The sequence below is a fragment of the Nyctereutes procyonoides genome, unplaced genomic scaffold (genome assembly GCF_905146905.1).
Source record: "Nyctereutes procyonoides isolate TBG_1078 unplaced genomic scaffold, NYPRO_anot_genome, whole genome shotgun sequence".
NCBI lineage: Eukaryota > Metazoa > Chordata > Mammalia > Carnivora > Canidae > Nyctereutes > Nyctereutes procyonoides.
In genome coordinates this window covers 84,047,985-84,074,507 of record NW_026575146.1, presented here as the reverse complement: position 1 = coordinate 84,074,507, position 26,523 = coordinate 84,047,985, and the positions used below count along the sequence as shown (strand labels likewise).

The 26,523-nt window shown below is 40.6% G+C and overlaps 1 protein-coding gene across 6 annotated transcripts in view; it reads left to right on the top strand.

Annotated features, from left to right (window-relative positions):
* The window catches only part of GARRE1 (granule associated Rac and RHOG effector 1), an 82,004-nt gene that overhangs the window by 2,309 nt on the left and 53,172 nt on the right, over positions 1-26,523 (top strand). For 2 of the 6 annotated variants that reach the window (XM_055311363.1, XM_055311365.1), the window contains exon 2: positions 16,825-16,879. The exons of 1 other annotated variant lie outside the window; for it this stretch is intronic. The gene's annotated coding sequence lies outside the window, so the exon portion shown is untranslated. Of the gene's footprint in view, positions 1-4,295; positions 4,884-5,319; positions 5,498-16,824; positions 16,880-26,523 lie in introns of those variants that run through there. 3 more of the 6 variants (XM_055311366.1, XM_055311364.1, XM_055311368.1) reach the window with 3 other exon arrangements.

Here is a 26,523-nt window from a genome sequence, read left to right as displayed (position 1 = left end):
TCTGTAGGAAAATAATTGTATCTAAGAGCTAGTAGGCTGGTGTATCACATGGGCTGGGTGTCCACTCTCTTTCTTTCCCTCTTGAAACTTTGTCCTTAGTGGAAAATGATGACCTTCCTAGGTAGGCAAAGAATGTTGGTTTGAATAAGGAATTGTTTTACTTTGGAATTACAGGAAAAAAAAAAAAGATGCCTTTTTCTCTTAGTACAAGTTCACGGAGAACTTGAACTTGTGAAGCGTTGTGCTTCAAATGTCTTTCTCTCTAATGAAACTGCTCTTGAGGCCCAATTGATAGATGCAGTGGCTGCTGCTTACTCATTTCCCTTGACCTTGACCATAAATATTTGGCATGGTGAGCCAGATTTCCTTGCTGTTGTCAATCTCCTCTTGGTTGGCCTTCTTGACTTGGAGCTATTGTGGTCATTTTCTTAACTTTGTGACAGTGCTTTTTCATTTGACTTTGTTGTTTCTCTCCCCACATCTGCCTATGAGCATTTTCCAAGGCCTCGCTTCCTTCCTCTACCTCTTTTCCCAAAAAACATGCTCCTTCCCACACATCCAGTGTATGACTTCCAGGCAGAGAATCACTTTACCCCCTCACCCTTGTCCCCATTGAGTGACCCCAGCTCAGACTTTGCTACAAGTCATTTCTTTATCTCCAACTGACCCCTGGTCATGTTCTCGAGGCCATCCTCTCTCCAGCTGAGGGAGCCCTTCTTTGCTTCCCAAGGTGGCCTTGTCCTTCATGACTATCCCATATCATTTTCCTTCTTGATTTGGGGTGTATTTGCTGTTTGCTTTCTGTCCCTACACTTTGATTTAAACTTTGTGTCTTTGCTCTTAGGGACTTCAGACATAATCTGGTTCCACCCTAGATGAGAGATGAGACTCAGTGATTTTATTCATTAATTTAGTTAACTCACATTTATGGAGTACTCTCAGTATAGGCCAGTTACTGTAGTGGAAAATTGAAATACAGAGCTAGAAGGTATAGCCTGAACAAGAAGGCCAAATAAGCAATTGCCACAAAATATCATAAATGCCTAGAAGTGGGAGACACTTAATGAGCTCCGCCAGGTTTCAGAGATCTTGCCTGTTCACTGTTGTTGCTGTTATCTCCAGGACCTGGAACACAGTGTCCTGGGAATGATTGAGTATTTGTTGAATGAATCAGTGATCATCTGAGAATGAAATGAGAAAAGAGCTGTCTATAGAAAAGATATAAACCAAGAGACATCTTGTGAGACAGTTTGGAGAATTTCAGGGAAAACTTTAAGTTCAACCAAAATGACCCGGCTATAACCCCAGGAAGGCATGAGTGGAATGTGTTTGTAGCCAGAATGCTTAAACTTAATTTTGTATCGTCAAAAGAAAGACTACATTTCTAGGAGAGGATTAGGATGGTGTCTGTGGAAATTGGGGTGGCAGGTCCAAGAGAAGAATTGGGTGCTGTGTCTGTAGCACTGCCTGGAGGCCCTGGCCAGAGGAGCTGTGTGCAGTCCTCCAGTGAGCTTCTGCACCCCCAGACAGATGGGTGCATCTCTGTTGATGCCTCAAGCCAGGAGAATCTTTCCCTTGCTTTACTTCCACACTTCTAATACCTTCTGATTAGAACATGGCTTCCTGCCAAGGAGAGAATGTGAATGGTTGAGAGCTCCGTATCCAGACTGACCACTTGGATCAGATCCTGGTCTTGGGGTGCTGGCTAATCTCTTTGTTTCCCTCTCTGTAGAATGGGGAGAATGGTAGACCCTTCCTCTTCACTGCCCAGCACCTAGTATAAGTGCTCAGTAAATATTAGACCTCATCAGTATTTATAAACTTAGTAACTGGCCTTCTGGCTAGTACACAGTCATCTTTGAGTTTGGGTGGCCTGAGTCAGTTGCCCTGGACCTGCTTACTCCTGGGGGCACTGACAATACTGAGAAACAGAGGGGAAGTCGTGGCAGATACATTCTTCCCAAAGCACTCATCCAGAGAACCCGACTGCTGTTGTCATCAGGGAAGATTTCCTGGAGAAGGATGGGCTTCAGCTGAGTACTCTGGGAAAGCAGTAGTACAGCACCACAGTAAGGGGGAAAGGACTTTTAAAAAGGGCCATGACAAGTACAAAGGCATAGAGGTGAGCAAGCATGAGGTTTGTGAACTGTAGGAGTTTTAGGGTAAAGGGTGGACAATTAGGAATATGGAAGTGGAAGGAAATGGGATTGGGGAGGAAAGTGGGGCCCACTCTTAAAGAAATAATTAATGACGATATGTAACTTATTGGGCAGTAACAATGTGTCAGTTATGATGTCAGTCCCTTCTCACTGTGCCAGCCAGGTTTGGTGCCAAGTGCTTTGTGTACATTACTTTGTTTCATCTTCACAACAACCCTGTGTGATGTAGGTGCTTACATTACAGGAGAAGTGACACATCCAATGTCAGCTGCCTGGTGATTCAGCCTGTGCACTGTTGCAGGGTTAACACTTAATATCATTTGTGAATTTAAAAGCCTCTGTGACTCCTGTTTCCTGGCAAGTCCAAGCCCGCCAAGATCCTGACTTTATGGAACCATCTTGGGTTAAAAAGTGAAACTGTGTGTGTCTTAGAATTGAATAAAAACAGTATAGGTGCAGATATACGTCAGAGAAATGTCAGTGAAACAGGCAAGATGCAGAAGAGTGTGTATATGGGCCCATTTGTGTAAAAAACAAAGGAGAGAGAGAGAGAGAGGTCCACATGAAATAGGTTTCTAAGTGTAGAAAAACATTTCTGGAATGATAGAAAAGAAAGAGTGTTTGCCTTCAGGATGAGGCCCCAGAAATCAAGGCTTTTAGACTGACCTAGCTTTTTCTTGCACATACTCTTTTGTACAGTATGATTTTTCTTGTCACTGTGTATTATATTTTCAAATAAAAGTTAATAAAAACAAAATTTTAAATGTTTGCCATGTACGTAGCAGAGAGGGAATGTGGTAGATGTTAAGAAGGTCTCTATCCAGACTTCTTGTGTTCGGTTTCTGTCTCTGCCATGTACTAATTGTTAATCTCTTAAGTCACACAACCTCTCTGTACCTCTGTACCTGTAAAATACCTCTCTGTATTTTACCCCGTCTGAAAATTGGGGGGGGGGGGGTAACACTAGCTACCTCTCGGAGTTACAGTGAGGTGTAAATTAGTTAATGTTTGTGACGTCTTTGGAACACTTCTTGGCCGTTTTTCTTGTTGGTGGTGATGTTGTTGTGGCTTTGTACTGTGTACCGCCGTGCATCCGAAGAGGGGTCCACCCTTTCTCTGTGCATTTACAGTTCTTGTTGAACGGGCCGGCAAACAAAGCTAGCAACAAGCAGTGGCAGTGGAGGCTGCAGGAGCTCAGGACAGCCTCCAAGAGGACCGAAGGGGCCCAAGATGGTTTCATCCAAACAGTGAAGCTTAAATATGGCTAACATCTAGAAAAAGTGAAGGGGAAGAAAAAAGAGCACACAGGGACTTGTTTTGGGGGTGATGTGTGCCCCAGACAGACAGAAAAATAAGACAGGAAAGAGCCTGAGGGGAGCCTGAAATTGGGATCTAGCGTGTGATGACAGGTCATCGTTATGTGGCAATTTTTCTTAGCATATATAAAATAATAATATGATTTATAAATGACATCTTAGGCTTGATGAAATGTGGTAGCTGTACCTTGATCTTTGAAATGGCCATGAGGTGTTCCTGTGTAATTTCTTTAATGAATCCCTTAATGCGGAACATGTGGGTTACTTCTAGGTTGATGCTTGTAGACAGAGCTCCCAGTGAGTGTCTTTGATATAGGTCTCTACATTTACTGAGTCTATTTCTAGGATTCATTTCTAGATGGTCTGTTTTTTAAAACTGTTTTGACTATGTTCCTTGTGTCTGGGTCACTGTCTGATATGTGCTTTTTCAAATTGGTAGCTGCAAAGAATTTTTTTTTAAGATTTTATTTATTTGAGAGAGAGCATGAACAGGGGAGGGGCAGAGGGAGAAGCAGACTCCCTGCTGAGCAGGAAGCCCAATGTGGGCTCCATCCCAGGACCTTGGGATCATGACCTGAGCCAAAAGGCACATGCTTAACCAACTGAGCCACCTAGGTGCCCCATTTGCAAAGAATCTTAATGGGATGGTTTGGTTTGGTTTTCTTTTGGTTTTAATGGGATAGTTTTTAAGTGCAGAATTAGAGCTAGATATTAAAAAAAATCTAATTTTCATTTTAGAAATAATTTTGGTGGGCACCTGGATGGTTCAGTCAGTTAAGTGACTGCCTTCTGCTCAGGTCATGATCCCAGGGTCCTGGGATTGAGCCCCACATCAGGCTCCTTGTCAATGGGGAGCCTGCTTCTCCTTCTCCCTCTGCCTGTCGCTCCCTCTGCTTGTGCTATTTCTCTCTCTCTCTCTGTCAAATAAATAAAATCTTTAAAAAAAATTTTGGGATTAGGTTCTAATGAGATGTTATTTATGATGGGGAACCTGGGAATACCTGACACTTCTCCCACCTCACCCCCAGGTCCCAGAGGTGGAGGTGCATTCCTCAGAGCAGAGGCAGAGGAAAGCTGGCCTGGCTCCCAGACTCCAGTGCTGCAGGCTGTGGTAACCTAGGCAAGAGCTGTCCCTCTCCCCGGCTCCCAAAGACTTAGCCTACCCCTGGGTCTAGGTAGGGAATGCAGCCACATACCTGTGCTTCAGGAGCTTTGTACTTGACAACGCCAGGTGATCCCTTCCTGAGCCTAGTCCTTGCCAGTCTTAAGTGTGGGGCTGAAAGAGGAGGGAGTGGTGCGCAGGGAAATGGGAGGAGCCCTGACCTCCTTCCCCTCTGGAGGATACCCGGCAGCCCTCCTTTTAGTTTGTTGCCAGGACCTTGAGAGTCAGGGCCAGAGCAGCAGGAAGGTAAGTAATAATTTTGAAAAATTTTGTAACTATGTGGCATTTTGAGAGGAAAAGTTTGGGTTTCCCCCCCACCCCACACTAATAGGAGGCTAGTGTGAAGTATTTCATTAGAAGATGAAATGCTTCTCTCTGACTAGTGGCCAGCCTCTTTCAGAGCAGATAACTCCAGTTTCTGAGTGAGACTCAAAGTGTGCCAAGGGCTGTGGTTTATGGATTTAAGCCTCACCACTGTACTGAAGAAACCGAGGCACAGAGTTCAAAGAAACAGAGGCGTAGAGTTAGTAAGTGCCATTAATTTAACTGGTAATTACTGAGAACTGGAATTCCTATCCAGGTCAATCTGATTCCCAAGCCGTACCTACTGCACTTTGTCAGTGCCTGTTCCCAGGAAATCTCTGTGGACTGTGGAGCATCTTACTGACAAGGTCAAGGCATGAGTTTTTTCTCACACTGGGTTATAAGCTCCTGGAGAGCAGGAATTGTGTCTGTTTCACTCACCCCTGTACCCCCAGTGCCTGGAGCAGTGTCGTGCACATAGTAGGACCTCAGTAAATGCCCGAGTATGTGAAGGCTTGTGGCGTGAGGAAGTGGGAGAGCCTGGAGTCAGGATGGTGGTAAGCTCTGGTGGTAAGGCCTGCTCTGTAGGGCCGTCTTCCCTGCCTGGGGAATAAGGGTGGGAATGGGGAGGAGGCTGCTTCAATGTTCTCACTTAAATATTCGACCTGCTGGGGTGTTTGTGGGGAAAAATGGGCAACCTCACCTTGACTCTGACTTGCTGTTCTTTCTGAGAGATGGGAAGGCTTGCGGCTGTGCAGAATTGAAGTGTGTGTTCCCAGCCTGGAGGCAGGGGCTGCTGTAATTATCCATTGATCAGATTTTTCAAGGGTGCCTTAAATTTTCAGAAATGGTCCCGAATCTGAAGTGCATTTATCTAAAATTTATGATTCCTCTCCATAGTAAGAAATAATTTCTAGATTATAGTTTGATTTACCCATTTGTATATAAACTTCTTGATAAATACTTGTTTTCCCTAGTCGAGGTTAATTTTGGACAGGTTCACAGTGCAAATGGTTAAGAATGAGTAGTGCTACTAAGTTTTCTTAAATAACTTTCTAATGGATACATTAGTTTTCATTAGTTGAACTTGCTTTCATGTTTGGAAACTTTTTGGATAACAAAGTCTAAAACTAGGCTCAAACAGAGCTGAGTGGATCAAGGCCTTCTCATGCCATAACATACTAACAAAAATAAACTAGCATTTTTTAATAGAGTCAGATTTTTTGGAATGCTTTAACCATTTGGGTTTGAAAAAAATTACATCAATGCTTGTAACTTTAAAAAAATTTTTTTCTTCAGTCAACTACAGTTAAAAAAAATTTACTTTAAGTCATACTCCTTGATTTATTTCCATCAGTAGCACAATTTGCAGTTGTGAATGTTTTCTTCATGCTCTGTTGTATTGAATGCAAAAATTTTAGTTTATCAATAAAAACCTGGTTTTAGCTGAGCAAACTTTTTCAGAAATTTCAGAGCCAACTTTATCCTTTGGAGATGTGTGGTTATTTGTACATAAACCTTTTCTTGGCGAAGCTTTGACAACTGCCCCCTGCTTTTCCTTTTGAAGATTTCTGTTTTAATAAAGTTTTTTTTTTTTTTTTTGGCTCAGAGTGTTCCTCTAATAATATTATTTCAGAAGTTCTAATACTTATTTTGTTTTAAAGGCAACAGGTTTTGAGTTACTCTTTTGGTTTGATAAGAAGATTAAACACAAGTCTTAGAACACCATGGGTTATTAACAGATAGCTAGATCTGCCCTCAGCAGGACCAGTAATAGATTCCCCTCCCCCCCACTAAATGTTCACCATTTTTCTTGGTATGAAACTGAATATATGGTGGTTACCATCCATTTCATTTACTTTTCTACTTATTTATGTGCTGTTTAGAAAATAAACTACCCTTTGATCTTCCTCTTTCTCCACCCCCAAAATACCCTCAATTTAAACAAAATTGCCCATCATCTGTATGGCTGTTTATGCCTTTTTTTAAACCTGTGTTACTTTGACATTAAATTTCAACTCTGTTGACCTCATGGTTAGAAAATTTTTTTCTTCTGCCTAAATTATCACTTGTTTGTAGATTACTAAATAAAAAGGCTTTTTAGATCTATTAATGATATCTTGCTTTGTTATTATAGAGGAATGTCCTATTTTGTGGTGATGAATGTTACAGACCAAGTGTCAGGACAAGAGGTCAGATGTCATCATGTGCGGGCAGTTTGTTCCCCCCATTAGACCAGAAGCTCCTTGACAGCAGGTCCTGATTCCCCTTCTCTGCATCCTGTGTGCCTCTAACATTCAGAGCATTCAGGACCACTTGGCGGGGTTGACCATGTTGCTGGAGGATGGGTATAAAAAACATCTTCATTTTAATTTTGGTAGATTCAAATATTGATCAGAGTTATTTGGTAGGGTTGTGTTTTTTTTCCTATGTACTTGAATTTTCAGGGCTCAATTTAGGATAAATGGGTTTCAGATTTCATCAGCTGATCAGTTTACTTGGTAAGTTTTTTGTTTTATATTAATAGCAGTTTTAGTAATCATTTCTTGAACTAATAATAATAATCTTGGCCTCCTTAAAACTTTTCGCTGAGATTTTTTTACTCAGATAGAACTTTAATGTTTCTGGAGTTTTTGCGTGATTCTTTAAATTAACATGCTTAGTATTAATTCCTTGGGTGTATAATAGGCTAGTGTTCAGTTTTGCACATATTTTTTTTTGAGACAGTCTCTGGGCACGGAAATAATCTGGGCTTGGTGGACCCAGAACTGTCACTTCCTTTCCTCTGGCTTTGGCTCTCCATGCCTGCCTTTCCATTTTGATGTTTTAATGATACCCTCCCTGCTCAGTGATTTGTGTTCAGGAAGCTAGGCAGTGATTACTTTTGTTTCTGCTTTGTGAACTTCCTCCCCCACTTCCTATTTTTACCGAGCAACTACAGGAAATGAGGCAGCTCCTGGCTGGCTGCTGCTAAGCACTGATTTTAGGTGGCAGAGGACAAGGCCTGAGCCATTTAAAACATTTTCCACCTTAGTCTTTTCACTATGTCCTTCCTGTAGGAATCATTGGAACATGATTTTGTGATTGGATTGAGATGATGACATGTCCTCTGCACCCTTCGTGGGGTGGGGTGCTCAGTTGGAGGGCAGCGTTTTTTAAGTAGGTGAGAAGTTTTTTCCATTGTAATAGTAGGAGTGGGACATTGTAGCCTGGAGGCCCAGCTGCTGTCATGGGTGAATGGTTTGGTAGAAGCAAAGGGTGGTTTGAAGGGACCTGTTCTAAGTAAGTCTGGAAAGGTGGACTCTGGTCCTTTCTAGGTGGGAGCCTTGGCTGGCAGTCTTGGAGTGTACTGAAGGACCCAGTCTGTTCCCTGAGATCTTTGTGGGGGTTTTTGTGTGTGTGTGTGTGTTTTTTAAGATTTTATTTATTTATTCACGAGAGACACACACACACGGAGGCAGAGACACAGGCAGAGGGAGAAGCAGTCTCCATGCAGGGAGCCCAACATGGGACTTGATCCCAGGTCTCCAGAATCACACCCTGGGCTTCATGAAGGCAGGGGCTCAACCGCTGAGCCACCCAGGGATCTCCTCTCTGAGATCTTTGAAGAGGGCATCAGCCTTTGTGGTGCTCTCCTTCCTCTGAAGTCATGGCATTTGTCTTCTAAATCACTATTTAGCATTTACTCACTTCTTTTCCCGTGGTAACTCTTGTGTTGTGGACCTGTGGTAGCTTCATTTATGGGAGAAGTTTGTATTATCTTCTCAGAAAGAAGTAACTCTTTATACAGTAGGTTACTTGGATATGGAAGACACTCAAAGCATTTGTTGAGCAGAGTTTCTCAATAGTGGCACTACTGACATCTTGGGTTGGATAATTCTTTGCCTTTGTATGAACAAAGGAGCTGTCCTGTGCATCATAGGATAGTTAGCAGTTGTGACAACCAAAATGTGTTACCAGACATTGTCATATGTCCCCTGAGTCGAATGTTTATGTATGTGTGTGTGAAACATCCTCTTCTCCACCTGTTGAGAACCATTGTGTTAAAGGATTGAAAGCTGACTTCTTCTAATTTTGTAAAATGGGATAAAAAAGAATGTTTGGGTCCTTGGAATTGGAGCCATTTGTTAGTTTCTATTCCAGTATCTGACAGTCTCATACATTTTTGGTTTGCCACTTAGATTTTGCTATTGTCTATCAGCCAGCTTTGAGGTGTGCTTCCATCGAAACAGCTAGGGCCTGAGCATCTGACAGCCTGGCTTCTGGTCTTCATAGAAACCATTCTCTCTCAGTCTTTTTTTTTTTTTTTTTCATTCTCTCTCAGTCTTGATCTTGCTTGCTCCAGAAGGCTAGTTCCTGGGAAGCTGAACACTGGGGGTATAAAGGAGAAAATGAGAGGCATCTGGAGTGTAACAGTAGCTCACATTCATGGAGCAGTTGCTGTAGACCAGGTGAGCAGAATTAAAGGATAGAAAGCCAAAGAAACAAGACCAGGGCCTCTGGGTCATTTTAGGTTTAGGCTCTGGGTGCCTTTAGCCACAACAGTAAGTACAGTAGAAGGAGCAGAAAATGGAAGGGTGACTAGATAAAGTTTGAAGGACCTGAGGAGATGTTTCATGAGTCTAGTCCTGGGAGGGAGAGGTCTTGACCAAAGAGTTTAATTTGGGTGTCATCAGTAATAGATACAGGTATGATCTCCTAAAGAGAGATCACTTTACTTTTCGTTACTCCAGCTTAACTTCCTGTCAGTTCCAAGAAGACTACAGCTTTAAGCCATCTCCTCTCTAAGAGTGATAAGCAGAATGCCAAGGTCTAGATATTTGACAGAGGTGGATTAGCACAGTGGAGAGCCCAGCCTCTGGCAGCAGATTACCAGGGCCCAAACCCAGTTCATTTGGTGACTACTACCTTAGCCATGTGGCAAGAACTTGAAAAACTCCCTTAATTGCTTTAGATGATTTACCTACCTCACAGGGTCATTGTGAGAATTAAATTAGATAATACACGTGAAATGCATAGCACAGAGCCTGGCACCAAGTACCCATTTGGTTAATGTCAGCTATTTATTTTAGGGTTCTAGGAAGGATTAAGTAAACTTATGTATCTAAAGTTTAGTTTAATGCTTGATAGGTTGTCGGCCCTTAATGAATAGTCTGTTTTATTGAGGAGTACTTGCATTAACATAGCATGTCATCTGTAGCTTTTTTTTTTTTTTTTTAATAGAGGCTTATTTCTAACACTTAACTACTGCTTCTGTGGATGGCTTCTGTGGATGGCAACCGACTGCCTGAATGCTGTAAAAAAAACACCATTCAACAAATACTAAAGATGAAATCATTCAACAAATACCTGTTGAATGTTTACAGTGTGCTTAGCACTCTGGACTATCTTGAATGGGCTCAGTGATCCCGTGGGTTGGATGTGGCAGGAAAACATGGAAACTAGTGGTGTGATTCGCTTGTTAACAATACAGCAAAAGAGAATGTGAAGATGGGGCTAAAAACAGAGTGTTACAGCAGCACACAGAGGGGCTTCTAGCTCACTTTTTGCCAAGGTGGCTTCCCAGAGGAGGTGATCTAGGTTAGATTCCAGGAGGAGTGAGAATAAACCAGGAGAGCTTTCCAGGCAGAGGGAACTGAGCATGTAGACAATGAGTGGGAAGATGGCCACAGCAAGAACTGGGCAGTGGTGGGCAGAGGGGTGGAGGAAGACAGTTGGGAAGGGTAGTGGAGAGCCACACAGATGTTAAACAGGAGAGTAGATGATTAGATTGGCTCTAGAACAATCACACAGCAACCAGAAGGGAGCAGTCCAGGAGTTTGGAAGGTTACTCAGTAGGCTCCTCTGTAATTCAAGAGGAAAGAAGGTCTGAACTTTGGATTGGCAGTGAACATAGAAGGAAAAAGACTTTTGAGAGATAACAAGGAAGCAGGAGGGTTCCTGAATGATTAAGTGGCTGTAAAGGAGGGTGAGGAGTAGAGGATAACTACCAGTCTTCTGGTGTACAGTGGATGGTTCAGGTGGATCAAGGGTTGGTTATTCTCCCATTCACCAACATGGGAAAGGAACCTTGGGAAGGTTGGTGATGGGCCCTTGACTCAGGGACCTGTCCAGTAGGCAGTTGAATATTTGGGATGTGTAGCACAGAAGAAAGATCTGGGCTAGAGATGGATTTAGGGATCCTCCTAGGGAGAACATGTTGATCATAGAAACAAAGCACAGCATAGAGCTCTGGCTAACCATAATGCTTCAGGTCAGAGGAAGGGTGGCTCACAGAGGCAACTGAGAATGGCCAGAGGGGCAGGAGTAGAGCTAGGAGGACAAGCATCTTCCCTTACAGAATTGCCCCCACTCTCTTTTTAGTTTGATAACATATAAGGGGAGCCAAAAAGTAGAGTCCTAGGTCTAAGAGAACAAAGAACTAAATCTTTCAGACATTTTCTCTTGCCTGGATAGATATTTTACATTCATGAATGTTGAGAATAAAATTCTTCAAAGCATTTTTCTGGAGTGTATTTCTAAATATGGCTTGTGTCATTCTGAACTGACAAAAAACATGGAAACGGTTGGGCTTTGAACTTCACAGACAATAACTTCGCTAATCTCCCTAAAGAATTTCCTGTGACGTCTCCATATTATCAAGGGTAGATTTAGATTTACATTGTTGCAGACTGGAGGGAGAAAAAAAAAATTGTTTTTTTTTTTTGTTTTTTTTTTGTTTTTTTTTTTCCTGAAGAGGGAATTGTTTATGGAGTGGTTCATCTTTATATTTTTTGAACAGCTTTATTGAGATATAACTCATATATCATACAATTCACCCATGTAAAGTATATGATTCAGTGATTTATAGTGTATTCAGAATCCTACTGACAACACCACAATCAATTTTAGAACATTTTTCTCACTCCAGAAAAAAAACCCAAACCCGTTAGCAGTCATTCCCCATTCTTCTCAGCCACCCCTGCCCTAGGTAACAATCTAGTTTCGATTTCAGTGGATTTTTCTATCCTGGATGATTAATATTAATGGAATCATATTTAGTATGTGGCCTTTTGTGTCTGGCTTCTTTCACGCAGCACAGTGTTTTCAAGGCTCATGCATGTTGTAGCAGGGACTGGTGCTTCCTTCCTTTTTTATGGCTGAATAATATTCTATTGCATGGCTCTACTGCATCTTGTTTATTCATTCATTAGCTGGTAGACATTTAAGTTGTTTACACTTTCTTACAATTATGAATAGTAAACCTCATATACAGGTCTTTTGTAGACATGTCTTACGTTTCTTTCACATACATAGGTGTGGAATTGCTTGGTTATATGGTAATTCTATTGTTCTGCTGACTTTTCCCGAGTCTCTACATCCTTTTACATTCCCATAGGCAGTTTCTCCACATCATCCCCAGCATTTGGTATTGTCTTTTTTATTAAAGCCATCCCAGTGGTTGTGAAGTGGGATCTTGTGGTTTTAACTTGCACTTCCCTGATAGCTAATGATGTAGAGCATCTTTTCGTGTGCTTATTGGCCATTTGTATATCATTTTTGAAAAGTTCATCTTCTTTTGGTCATTAATTTTGGCAAGGTAAATTAAGTTGCAAAACCCAAAACTGAAAGAACAGGTGAGTTTATTTGACTAGAGAAATGAGGTATGTGTGTGCACGTGCGTGCATGCAGGTAGTGAAAGATCCTATAAACAGATGTAAAAGATAAAGGGAGAGGCTCCCCCGGAGAAATAGCCAGCTCTCCACCCACCTCTCAGGTCTCCATTCTCCACCTGAGCTTGACAAGCAGGGTGCTCGATGATTAACTAGCTGTGACTTTGGAAGTAGAGAACATTATCTCTGCCTTCTTAAGTCCACAGGTATTGCCACCATGTTGAACCATGTATCAGAATGTCTTTTCTTTTCTTTCTTTTTTTTTTTTTTAAAGATTTTATTTATTTATTAGAGACACAAAGAGACAGAGAGAGAGAGAGAGAGGCCGAGACACAGGCAGAGGGAGAAGCAGAGGGAGAAGCAGGCTCCATTCAGGGAGCCCGACATGGGACTCGATCCGGGGTCTCCAGGATCAGGCCCTGGACTAAAGGCTGTACTAAACCACTGAGCCACCAGGGCTGCCCCCAGAATGTCTTTTCTTTTTAGGTTTAAGAATATACCATTTTGGGAACCCTGGGTGGCGCAGCGGTTTAGCGCCTTCCTTTGGCCCAGGGCGCGATCCTGGAGACCCGGGATCGAATCCCACGTCGGGCTCCCGGTGCATGGAGCCTGCTTCTCCCTCTGCCTATGTCTCTGCCTCTCTCTCTCTCTCTCTGTGTGACTATCATAAATAAATAAAAATTTTAAAAAAAGAATATACCATTTTGTGGTTGTACCACATTTTGTTTATCCATTCATCCATGGTTGGAAATTTGTCTTATTTTTACCTTCTGGCTATTATGAATAATGTTGCTATGAACATTAGTATACAAAAATCTGTTTAAGTTTTGCTTTCACTTCTTTTGTGTATATACCAAGAAGTAAAATTGTTAGATCATATGATAATTATATATTAAATTTTTTGAACCACTGTCATACTGTTTTCCATAGCAGCAGTACCATTTTATATTCCCACCAGTGATGCCCAGAGTTCCAGTTTTTCCACATTCTTGCCAACATGTTATTTTCTGTGTTTTTTTTTCTTTTTATAATAGCCATCCTAATGGATTTGTAATGGTATCTCATTGTGGGTTTGATATGCAGTTCTGTGATGATCAGTGATGCTGAGCATCTTTCCATGTATTTATTGGCCATTTGTCTATTTCTTTCTTTCTTTCTTTTTTAAAGATTTTATTTATTTATTCATGAGAGACAAAGGGGGGGGGGCAGAGGGAAAAGCAGACTCCCTGCAAGGAGCCCGATGTGGGACTTGATTCCGGATCCCGGGTTTACACCCTGAGCTGAAGGCAGACGCTCAACTGCTGAGCCACTCAGAGGCATCCCCATTTGTCTATTTCTTCAGAAAAACATCTATTCAAGTCCTTTGCCCACTTTAAAATTGGATTGTTTGAAAAAAATGGATTGTTTGGTTTTTTGTTTTTGAGTTGTATATAGTTCTTTATATATTCTGGATATTAATCCCTTTTCAGAGGTACAATTACATGTATCTTCTCCCATTGTGTGCATTGCCTTTTTACTCTATTGATAGTGTCCTTTGATGAACAAAAGTTTTAATTTTGATGAAGTCCAGTTTGTCTGTTTTTTCTTTCATTGTCTGTGCTTTGGTGTTTTATCCAGAAAACTATTGCCAAGTCCAAACTCATTAATTTTTTTTAAAGATTTTATTTATTTATTTGAGAGAGAAAAAGAGAGAGTACAAGTAGGGGAAGGAGCAGAAGAAGAGAATATCCAAGCGGACTCTCACCCAGTGTGGAGCCTGATGTAGGTCTCCATCCCACAACCTATGAGATCAGGACCTGAGCTGAAACCAAGAGTTGGATGCTTAACCAACTGAGCCACCCAAACTTGTTATTATATTTTTATATATTTAATGAATTTCGATTCAAGGGAGGTTTTTTTTTGTTTTTATTTTTTATTTTTATTTTTTTTTGTGGATTGTTTTGTTTTTGGGTGGTGGTTTTTTGTTTTTGTTTTTTTAAGATTTTATTTATTTATTCATGAGAAGCAGAGACAGAAAGGCAGAGGGAGAAGTAGGCTCCATGCAGGGAGCCTGATGTGGGACTCGATCCCGGGACTCCAGGATCACGCCCTGGTCCGAACAAAGGTAGGCACTAAACCGCTGAGCCACCCAGGGATCCCCTGTTTTTTGTTTTTGTTTTTGTTTATGTTTTTTGTATGTTTACATTGTCTCTTTGGTCATTAATACAATTTATTCTTCAGGTTGACTCAGAGTTCTTTTGACACCAGCCAGATTAGGATCCCCTTGCTTTCTGGCTTGATAAGAATTCCTGGCTTATCTTTTTTGTTTCTGAATCAGCCATTTCTAAAAAGAAGTCTGATTTTTGATGGGAAATAGTATTAGGGGCATTCATTACAACTGGGCTGTGAATCCTTCTAGGTCTTCTCAGTAAAGTAAATAAGTACAAAGAAATAAGGTAAATCATGATTTCAGACTAATATTTCAAATTCAAATGAATGGTTAAAGGATTTTTATTTCTTTGATTTTATATTTGTGTCTGTTCTCCTTTATCAACAGTAACACCAAAGAAGTACAGTAAAAACAGTTTAAACTTCAAATAAGAGACAATAAAAAGGGATCCCTGGGTGGCGCAGCGGTTTGGCGCCTGCCTTTGGCCCAGGGCGCGATCCTGGAGACCCGGGATCGAATCCCACATCGGGCTCCCGGTGCATGGAGCCTGCTTCTCCCTCTGCCTCTCTCTCTTTCTCTCTCTGTGACTATCATAAATAAATAAAAATTAAAAAAAAAAAAAAGAGACAATAAAAAAAAAACCCCAAAACTTCAAATAATCCTTTTCTGTGTGATTATATGCCAGTTTGATAAATAGTTTAGGGTTTTTTGTTTTGTTTTGTTTTTAGGGATTGTTTTCTTTTTGCTTTACTTTTGTTTTTTAATTGTATCCGATATTTTACTTGGTTAAAGACAAAACTAGAAAGCAAGGTAGATTGAGAGAATTATAGTTTCCTTCCAGGCTTTTGTTCTTTTCGATACCACATAGGTAGCATTTCTATTGATGGTTGATTTATTCTTCCATTGCTTATTTTAAAACATATAAGCAAATGTGTGCACCCTACTCCATTCTTATTCTATTTTTTCCTTCTTTTTTAACTTAGCAATCATATTTCTTATTTCCAAGAATTCTTTCTTGATTTCTGCTTTCTTTATGGTTTGCTTGCTTTTGTTTTAAGGATGTATTATCTTATATCTCTCTGAGGATACCAGTTCAAATTTTTTTTCAAGGACCCGAAATATATGTTTCTTTTGGAGTCTGATCTGCTTTTCATCTTAGTTGTCCTTTATTGCCCTTTGGGGTTTTTCCTGGCTGTCTGGTGATCCTTATCAGTGAAGAAGTGGGTTGATGATACAGATAATTGAGAAGAGGTTCTTGTTTTTCCAGCAGTCCTTTTGCCTGGTAGGAGTTGGCTGAGTGAGTTACCAGGAGTGAGAAGTGTGGAGGAGATCAGGTTGATGAACCTATCTCACCCATTCCTGATTTCTGTACCTGCTGACTCAAAGCTGGGCGTTTATCCAGCTCCTCCAGGAAAAAGGGCTCTGCCTCTCTGCCTGCCTTTGGCTCTGCATGTCCTGGGAAGTGTCCAGCTCTGCTGTGGTCTGTCGTCTCATACATTCCCTCTGCTTTCTCTTCGTCTTCTAGAAAGTAAGCAGCATTTAAAGAGGCTGTATCCCTCAGCCCTTCTCGTTACTGTTTTGTTGTGATTCCCTTGTGAATGTCTTTAGTGTTCTGTCATTAGGATTTGGGGCCAGTGGGAAGGTAAGTATATGCGCCTATTTATTTAGCCTGTCATCTTGAAATGAAGGTACTTTGTGCCATTCTATTACAGACAACAGGACTGCTTTTCATTCCCATTTTCTCTGCTGGCTTAATGACTGAAATGGATTTAAAATTGTTCTCTGTGTTCACAAATCATAGCTATCACATCACTGAAACATGTGATGCCTCCTACCTAGAATACATAGATTTCTACTCAGTTCAGGAATTGGCTGACTCTGCAGGACCTGTGCCTATACTTTTTTTCCAGACAAGCAGAGCTAACAAGGCTTGCTTACTTTCACTTACTGTGTGGGAATGATAATAACAAGATCATCAAACATTCACTGCTCAGTATGTGGCAGATATTATTCTACCTACTTTGTGTGTATAAACTCAATGAAGTCAATAACAGTAGTTACTGTTATTATCCCTATTTTACAGACGATGAAACTGAGGCACAGAGAGGTTAAAGAACTTGGCCAAGGTCACGTAGCTGGTAAGTGACAGAGCCAGGATCCTACCCAGTTAGTCGGCCCTCAAGGTCATGCTCTTATCCACTGTACTCTGTAAAGGGAAGCTCTTTAGATATTCTCAGGCTGACCAAACCACTTTTTATATCTTGTCAGCTAGGAATATAAGAAAACCCTTTTATACTTAATCTTTGTGTAGTTTCAAGCATGTTCTTTGTTACCATGTGAAATCAAAATTGCTAACGATTTCTATTGCAGAAAGGAATGTTTTAAATGACATAATCATGTCTGAGTTCAGTTTTAATCTATTTAGAATTTTAGCAAACTACTGTGGTGTTGAAAAAATGTGACTTATGTCCTAAAACGTCCTTTTCAGCTATGTGTTTGTGACTCTCAGGAAGCATTATAGCTTCCTGTGACTCTCAGGAAGCATAAAGCATTAAAGAATAAAGTACTTAAATTTTACAAGTCTTGGCTACAGCTAGCTTCTGAGGTCTTCACAATGTATATTGATTCCGCAATGCATATGAATAATGGATTCATAAATGATGAATATTTTCCCAGTGAAAACTCTTACTGAGAAAATACAGAAATCTCCTTAAATGGATTGAACATATTTTGGCCCTTCAGGCAGATAAATATGGGGGAAAGCTTTAGGAAAACATTAAGCATTAAGAAGAATTTTATGTTAAAAAAAAAAGTAATGAAAGGGATAAGTTCAGGTGCTTCTGTGCATGTTTCTGTGCATTTTAAACTTTTTATTATGGATATGTTCAGTCATACCCAACAGTAGAGCAAATGGTATGATAGATCTCATATATCCATCACCCAGCTTCCAGCAGTGTTTTGTCAGGAAAAATGATCACTGCCATGAAGACAACTCCTTAAATGGATGTTACCACCTTTTCTGCATATTATTTGTTGGCAAAATCCCATTCGAAAATGATAGAACTTGAATGGTATTTCAATCCCATGATATTTCCTTGACTTCAACACAGTATCTAGTTTTATTACACCAAATATCAGCACAGGAACAAACAGATCTGTTAAGAATAAGTAAAAATCATTTTTCATCTTCTTAAGGGGTTTGTGTGTTCTCTCTGCCTGGAGAAGAACCCCACTTGACCATGGCACTTAAGTGGTCTTCTTTTTTATTTTTTTTAAATGTTTCTTTTTTTTTTTAATTTTTATTTATTTATGATAGTCACACAGAGAGAGAGAGAGAGAGGCAGAGACACAGGCAGAGGGAGAAGCAGGCTCCATGCACCGGGAGCCCGACGTGGGATTCGATCCCGGGTCTCCAGGATCGCGCCCTGGGCCAAAGGCAGGCGCCAAACCGCTGCGCCACCCAGGGATCCCTTAAGTGGTCTTCTTAAAGCACTTATGATACATACAGGTTTTCACTGAAGCCTGGGGAGTACGGAGGGCAGGTGGTTCTTCACCTGAGGCTCCAATTTCAAAACTGAATGGAAACTTTAGTGTTTTGGGTATGTCTTTGATCAGGAGTGTTTTTTCATCAATATTTCAAAAGAATCTATTACCCTGCCCTCCCCACTAACTGCCACTCTCCAGCTCTGCATGCGTACTCAACCATGTCCTGGAGCAGCCTGTGGGAGAACCTCCTGGCTTGTGGAAAGCAACTGCGCAGACTGCATTACCAAACAGCCCTCTGTGTGGAATCAGAATTGCCATCACTACCTGATCAGAACTATGCAACATGCAGCGAGACTGGGCTGTCAACCATGGCTGACACTAATGCTTACCCGATATTCCATAAGGGCCCCTACATTTCCCAGCCTCTCTTGGCGTTGCATTGGTACCATGTGACTAATTCTGGTCAGAGGGTCATGAGGTGAAGTGATGTGTGTCACATCCAGCCGGAAGCAGTTAAGAGTAGGTATGAGTTTCTTGTTCTGTACTCAGGTGACTGGGAAACAAGTTCCAGTCATGTCACGACAAGTTGAAGACAGGCTGCCAGACCCACACTGAACTGCATGCAAAAGAGAGAAGTCTGTTAGGTTAGGCCACTTGATTCAGGATTTGTTGTAGCAACATCGCTTAACCTATCTGCCAGTCTGAGTAGTTGAGCACAGAACATTTATGTGTGTGTTTGGAGTTCTGGGAGTCGAGATGCCCAGGTCTGACCCTGGCACTCTGTGGTCTAGTGCTGGGCATTCAGTGTCCTGGGACCATCCCCTTCATCTGTGAATTGAAGGGGCCTTTTTGGCACTGACATTACTAGATTTTGGTTAGCAGCACTTAAATACAGATTTCTAAAGAAGTGGGAACAGGAGACTAAGGGTGGCATTAAAGGTGTCCCTGGGAGACTTGTTCTTTATTATGTACCTTCTGCTGGCAAATAAGTTACATAAGGAGAAAATGGCAATGAAAGATGAAACTTTTTTTTAAAGCAGCTTTATTGAGATACAGTTCATATACCATATGTATTTTAGTATATTCAGAGGTACGCAGCCATCCCCAGTATCTAACTTCAGAACTCTCTCATTACCCCCAAAAAAGAAAGCCTGTATGTGTTAGCAGTGACACCCCATTCTACAGATCTCCTTTCTGTCTCTGGATTTGCATGTTCTAGAAATTCTATATGACTGGGATCATAAAATATGTGACTTCCTGTGTCTGGCTTCTTAGCACAATGTTTTCAAGGTTCATCCCTTTTAGTTTGTATCAATACTTCATCCCTTTACATGTATATAACATATACATATATAGTAGCTGTACACCGTCTGTTCATCAGTGGATAGACATTTGTATTGTTTGTGTTTTTTGACTAAGAATAATGCTGCTATGAACATTTATGTACAGTTTTTTGTATGGACATCTATTTTTTTCATTTCTCTTTAGTATGTACCTAGGAGTGGAATTGCCAGATCTTCTGGTAACACTATATTTAACATTTTGAGGAACTGCCAAACTGTTTTTTTGAAGTGCTATCCCATTTTACAGTCCTTTGAGCAGTGTATGAGGGTCCCAGTTTCTCCACATCCTTACCAACCCTTGTTCTTGTCTTTTTGTTTGAAGTGATTATTTTTGATGAAGCAGCTATATGCAAACCAAACAGTGAAGAGATTTGAATATGTATTTTAGCTTGTTAAGTGATTCTTTAAGCAGTTATAATATCCGTTGGTATGTATATAAAAATTTTCACTGTGACCATAGCACTAAAATAAAAAGTTTAATGACCAACATAATCCCCCAACTTGTTTACCTTTTAGAAAAATTATTTTTATTAAAAAAATATGGTCCTTAATCTGAAACTACTATAACACTGTATGTTAATTATACTTGAATTAAAAAATAAATTAAAATAATACATTCCTAAAGGGAAGAAAAAGGAGCAAATGATTCACCAGATGTAATTATTCTCTTAAAGCATCAATTTGTCTTTTTAAACTATACACTTATAAATTACAGAAGAACTACACCTTAAATATATAGGCTTGAGCCTTTAAAAATCACAGTGAACAGTTTGCACATAATGGAACGGTTGATATATTACATTAAATATACTCAAGGTTCACTACTTAAAGAGCAATGTCTATGTATCTTTTTAAGGATGTTTAGTAACTGATCATTTGTTCCAAAGGTTGTTTTTGTATATTATATATATTTTTAAAGATTTGATCTATTTAGAGGGAGTAGGAAGTTAGAGGGAGAGGGAGATAGACAAACAGACGTGCACTGAGTGCAGAGCCTGATGTGAGACTCCTTCCCATGATCCTGAGATCACAATCTGAGCCAAGATTAAGAGTTGGACACCCAACCAATCGAGCCACCAGACACCCCCTGTATGTTAGATTTTTTTTTTAAGATTTTATTTATTTATTCATGAGAGACAGACAGAGAGAGAGAGAGAGAGGCAGAGATACAGGCAGAGGGAGAAGCAGGCTCCATGCAGGGAGCCTGACGTGGGACTCGATCCCAGGTCTCCGGGATTTGTACCCTGGGCTGCAGGCGGCCCTAAACCACTGTGCCACTGGGGCTGCCCTGTGTGTTAGATTTTTAAGAAGAGGTCTACCCCATTATGTTGTGTGTTGAAATACAAGTATTTCTTTTTTTTTTTAAATACAAGTATTTCAATTAGTGTGTGTTTTTTTTTTTAATTAGTGTGTTTTATAGTCTATCATTTTCAGATTCTGTATTTGTGGATTGGCTTACTGGCTAAACTTTATTTGTAACACAAAATCAGTACTTGTAAAGCTCTTGTGGTCATTTTTTTCCTTTCCACAGTTTATCTAGTGTCACTTTTTTTTTCTTTTTGTTGGCAATTTCACTGTTTAAAATAGCCCCTCAAAATAGTGCTAAAGGGCTATCAGGTGTTCCTAAGCCCAAGAAAGCTGATAGCCCTTTAGCACTATTTTTTTTTAATTTATTTATGATAGTCACAGAGAGAGAGAGAGAGAGAGAGAGAGAGAGAGAGAGGTAGAGACACAGGCAGAGGGAGAAGCAGGCTCCATGCACCGGGAGCCTGATGTGGGATTCGATCCCGGGTCTCCAGGATCGCGCCCTGGGCCAAAGGCAGGCGCCAAACCGCTGCGCCACCCAGGGATCCCCCTTTAGCACTATTTTGAGAGGCTGTTTTAAACAGTGAAATTGCCAACAAAAAGCAAAAAAAAAAACAAAAACAAAAAACAAAACAAAAAAAAAAACCCAAAAACAAAAAAAAGTGACACTAGATAAACTGTGGAAAGGACACTGTATTTATAATCTGAGAGTTGAAGTAAGAAGGCAGAGCATCACTTTGTTTGACCTGAGCTCGGGGCATGGACATTGGGCACTTCAAAAATTTTTACCACTCTGTGCATGTCCAAAAATGACCACAAGAGCTTTACAAGTACTGAATTTGTGTTACAAATAAAGTTCAGCCAGTAAGCCAATCCACAAGAAAATGTGTTTGTTAGATAAGCTTCATTCAGGCGTGAGGTATGGTGCTGTTGGCTGTGAGTTCAATGTTAATGAATTAGCAATATATATTAAGTAAGATATTGAAGAGAAACATACATAAAACAAGGGTATGTATTGATTGCCTGATGGAAGTGTTATGACCAGAAGCTCATAGGGATTTAACTCCGTATGTCTTCTAAGAATACTGACTTGTTATTTGTGAATTATAGTTTGTGTGGTGACCTTCTATAACATAACTGCTATAAATAATGAGGTCAGCTGTACATGATAAATTGCTTTCCTGCTGTTACCAAGATTCTCTTTGGCTTTGGCTTTAGGCAATTTGATTATAATTTGAGTTTATCCTACTTGGAGTTTGTTGAGCTTCATGGTTATATAGATTCATATTTTTAATCAAATAGGAGAAGTTTTTGATCATTATTTCTTCACATATTCTTCTGTGCCTTTTTCTCCTCCTTATGGGAATCCCATTTTATGCCTGATTATGTTGCACAGGTCTCTGAGGCTCTTTTCTTTTTTCTTCATTCTTTGTGCTCCTCACACTGAATGATCCCAATTTACATTCAGGTTTGCTCACTCCTGCTCAAATCTGCTGTTGACCACTTAGTATATTTTTTATATCAGTTATATTTTTCAAGTCCAGAATTTCTCTTTGATTCTATATTTTTAAATAAAATTCTTAGGGCACCTGAGTGGCTCAGTTGGTTAAGCATCTGCCTTCCACTCAGGTCATGATCTCAGGGTCCTGGGATTGAGTCCCACATCAGACTTCCTGCTCAGTGGAGAGTCTGCTTGTCCCTCTCCCTCCCCCCCTCCCCCCTGCTCATTCTCTCTCTCTCTCTCTCTCTAATAAATAAATAAATTAATTTTTATCTTTTGTTAGTATTCTGTATTAGCTGAGACACCACTATCATACTTTCCTGTAGTTCTTTACATGTTATGTTTCCATTTGTTCTTTCAACATATTTTTACAATAGCTGACTTTAAGTCTTTGTCTAGTAAGTCCAACTCCCAGAATTGTTTCTATCGTTTGTTTTCCTGTGTATGGGCCATACTTTCTTGTTTCTTTGAATGTCTTGTAAATTTTACTTGCAAACTAAGCATTTTAAGTGATACAACAGAGGAACTCTGGAAAGCAGATTTTCTCCCTTCTCCAAGTGAGTTCCATGTCAGTTCAAACAGAGTAGTAGGATCTTCCAGGGAATCTATCTGGTCAAATAATGATAATTCCCTGGGAATGAAACTGAAGGAGTTCTAGCCGAGTTCTGCTCCCTCTGGTGGCTGCCTGCTTTCTGGTTTTCACTGCAAATACCGCTGTTAGTTTGTAAGGCTATAGCAGAGCTAGAAAACTGGGAATGGAACTAGGTCAAGTTAAAATGCTGGAAAGCTCACTGTTCTTACCAAAATGCAGCTGTTTTTCTTGAATAAACATTCCCCAATTTGTTGCAAGCTGCTAATTTCCAGAGTTTGGAAAAAGTTGATTCTGACCATTTTTACCAGTTGTCTTATTGTTTTTATGGAGAAGAAAATTTTTAGAGGTCCTAACTCTGCCATTTTTTATGACATCATTCTCCCTGCCCCCCCTTTCCTTTTAGATTTTTATTTTCATGAATCTGTTCCTCTCTCTCTCTCTCTCTCTCTCTCTCTCTCTCTCTCAAGATTTTATTTATTCATGAGAGACACAGGCAGAGGGAGAAGCAGGCTCCATTCAGGGAGCCCAACGTGGGACTCGATCCCGGGACTCCAGGATCATGCCCTGGGCCAAAGGCAGGAAGTAAACTGCTGAGCCACCCAGGGATCCCCTGTTGCTCTCTTCTTAATAGTGAAATTTCAGTTTGGATTAGGTCTGAATCTTAGAGCTTGCGAAAGCTTTTGATCTAAGACTTACTCACTTGCCCCAAGTTAGGCATATAAGCACATACATTTCAGAGTAGTGCAGTGCACATATTCTTGGCCCCACTGGTTTATTGTAAAGCAGGAGGTAGATTTGATTAAGACTGGCCATTTGGTAATCTCTGTGTTGCTGCCTCTTAGCCCCCAGGGCCACCCCCAGTGCCTGTCCATTTGGAGTGACAGTTTCCCTACCCATCTTCTTTCCATTCTGTGCTAGTTAATTCTTTGTTCCTTTAATTTTTTACTGAAGAATAACATAGGAAAGTGCACAAGTCAGTGCTTGATTTTATTACCTCCAAGTAAACATTCAGGTCATCGCCACCCTGGTGAGTCAATAGCTACCCACAATGATGCTGATCTGCCCACTAACCAGTGGGTCATTTTTCAAATGTAGCATATCAGACCTTTGTTCATCTATTCTAAATAGGTATTTTTGGAAGCCGGTAGTATATATGTTTTCCCATTTCTCTTTTTTCATTGATACATAATACACATGCTATAAAATTTACCATTTGGGGGCATCTGAGTGGCTCAGTTGGTTAAGTGTCTCCCTTGGCTCAGGTCATGATTCTAGGGTCCCGAGGTCAAGTCCCACATCTAGCTCCCTGCTCAGCAGAAAGTGTGCTTCTCGCTCTCCCTCTGCGCTCCCCACCCCCCAGCTTGCATACACACTCTCTCTCAAATAGATAAATAAAATATTTTAAAAATATTTTATCATTTCAAGTGTGAAATTCAGTGGGTTTCAGTGTATTAACAAAACTGTATGAGCATCACCACCATCTAGTTCCAGAACATCCTTATCACCCCTCAAAGAAACTCTGTGTTAATTAGCAGTCATTCCCCATTCCCTTCTTCTCAACTTCTGGCAAACATTAATCTGCTTTTATCTGTTTTTGTGGATTTGCTTTATCTGAATGTTTCATGTCAGTGGAATCTTACATTTTATGGCCTTCTGTGTCTGGCTTCTTTCATCTACTATATATTTTCAAGGTTCATGCACAGTATAGCATTAAGCAGTACTTCATTCCTTTTTATGGCTGAATAATATTGTATGACTATACCATATTTTGTTTATCCATTTATCAGTTGATAGACATTTGGGTTGTTTCCTTTTTGGCTATTTTGCATAATATTACTATGGACAAGTTTTTCATTTATGATTTTATGTAGTTGTCATGTGCAAGTTTTTATATGAACTTATGTTTTCAATTTTCTTAGGCATATACTTAGGAGTGGAATTTTGGGATCATATGGCAATTCTCTTTTAACATTTTGAGCAGCTGCCAAACTGCTTTTCACAGTGGCTACATCATTTCACATTCCTGCCAGCAACGTATGAGAGTTCCAGTTTCTCCACGTTTGTTGCCCATACTTTGTTTTGTTTTTATTGTAGCCATCCTAGCATGTGTGGAGTGGTTTTGATTTGTATTTTCTTGATGACCAACCATGTTGCACATCTTTTTATTTGCTTACTGGCCAGTTGTATATCTTTGGAGAAATGTCTATTCAAATCCTTTGCCCTCTTTTTTTTTTTAAGATTTTATTTCTTTATTCATGGCACATAGAGAGAGAGAGAGGCAGAGACACAGGCAGAGGGAGAAGCAGGCTCCATGCATGCAGGGAGCCCAATGTGGGACTCGATTCCGGGTCTCCAGGATCACACCCTAAGCCAAAGGTGGCACTAAACCGCTCAGCCACCGCTGAGCCACTGCCCCCCTTTGCCCTCTTTTAATTAGGTTCTTTTTCAAATTTATTTATTTATTTATTTATTTATTTATTTATTTATTTATTTATTTATTTATTTATGAGGGAGAGAGAGTGCAAGGGGCAGGGATAGAGAAGAAGAGAATCTCAGACAGACTCCTGCTGAGTATGGAACCTGTGTGGGGCTCAATCCCATGACCATGAGATCATGACCTGAGCCAAAGGCAGATGCCAAACTAACTGAGCCACCCCGACACTCCAAAACATTTTTAATTTCGATGAAGTTCAACCTACCTACTCTTTTTTGTTGGTGGTAGAAAATGGAAAGAAAAAAAACCTAGTTATCAATAAGTAGGCCAAACTATATTTAGCGATCATGTGGTTTGAAGTTTAATTTAGAACAAATATAACACTCAGTAAAATAGACTTGAACTCTTGTTATGTTTGGGAGAACAAATAGTTCAGACAAATGTGAACCCCGATGTTAGCTATGTGAGAAGAATCCCACTACTCCACTGTTGAAGATATCAGAAACTAAAGCCAGAGATATCCAGATGTTGCTATTGGAACCAGTCCAGAGCCAGGGGTTCTATAGGATCTACCCCAGGGGGTAAGACCTAGCACACCCTGCCAAGCTTCTCTTTGAACATCCAGAGGGGAGCTGGGTCGGGTGAGAAGAATACTGTCTACAGACCTCCTTTCAGCTGCTCACTACTCCAGGCTCTGTGCACTGCACTTTGGCCCATCTGGGAATCCTGAGTAGACCCCAAGCCATGCTGCTTCCAGGCCTTGTTGTGGTGGTCCCTTGACCTGGTGAGCCCCACATATCCCTTTTGGGCTTGTCAAAACCTGTCCTACGCTCAAGGTCTAGGTCAAAGGAACATTTCCTTTATTACCGCCTTCCTGATTTCTCCCTCTCTTTTCCAGTCTCCCTTAAAGTTTTGGGAGTGCTGTAGTTGTTGACACCCCTCCCCATGATCTGGGTACTCTCCTGATCCTCTTGCAGATTTATGAACTCTTTGAGGAAGAATCAAGGGTATGCCAAACACAAACACAAGTCCAGGCCCCATTAGCCTCAGCTGTGGAGTGGTTGGCGTGGAATCAAACTATTTGCCCTTATTGTACTATTTGTACAACATGAGGAATTTTC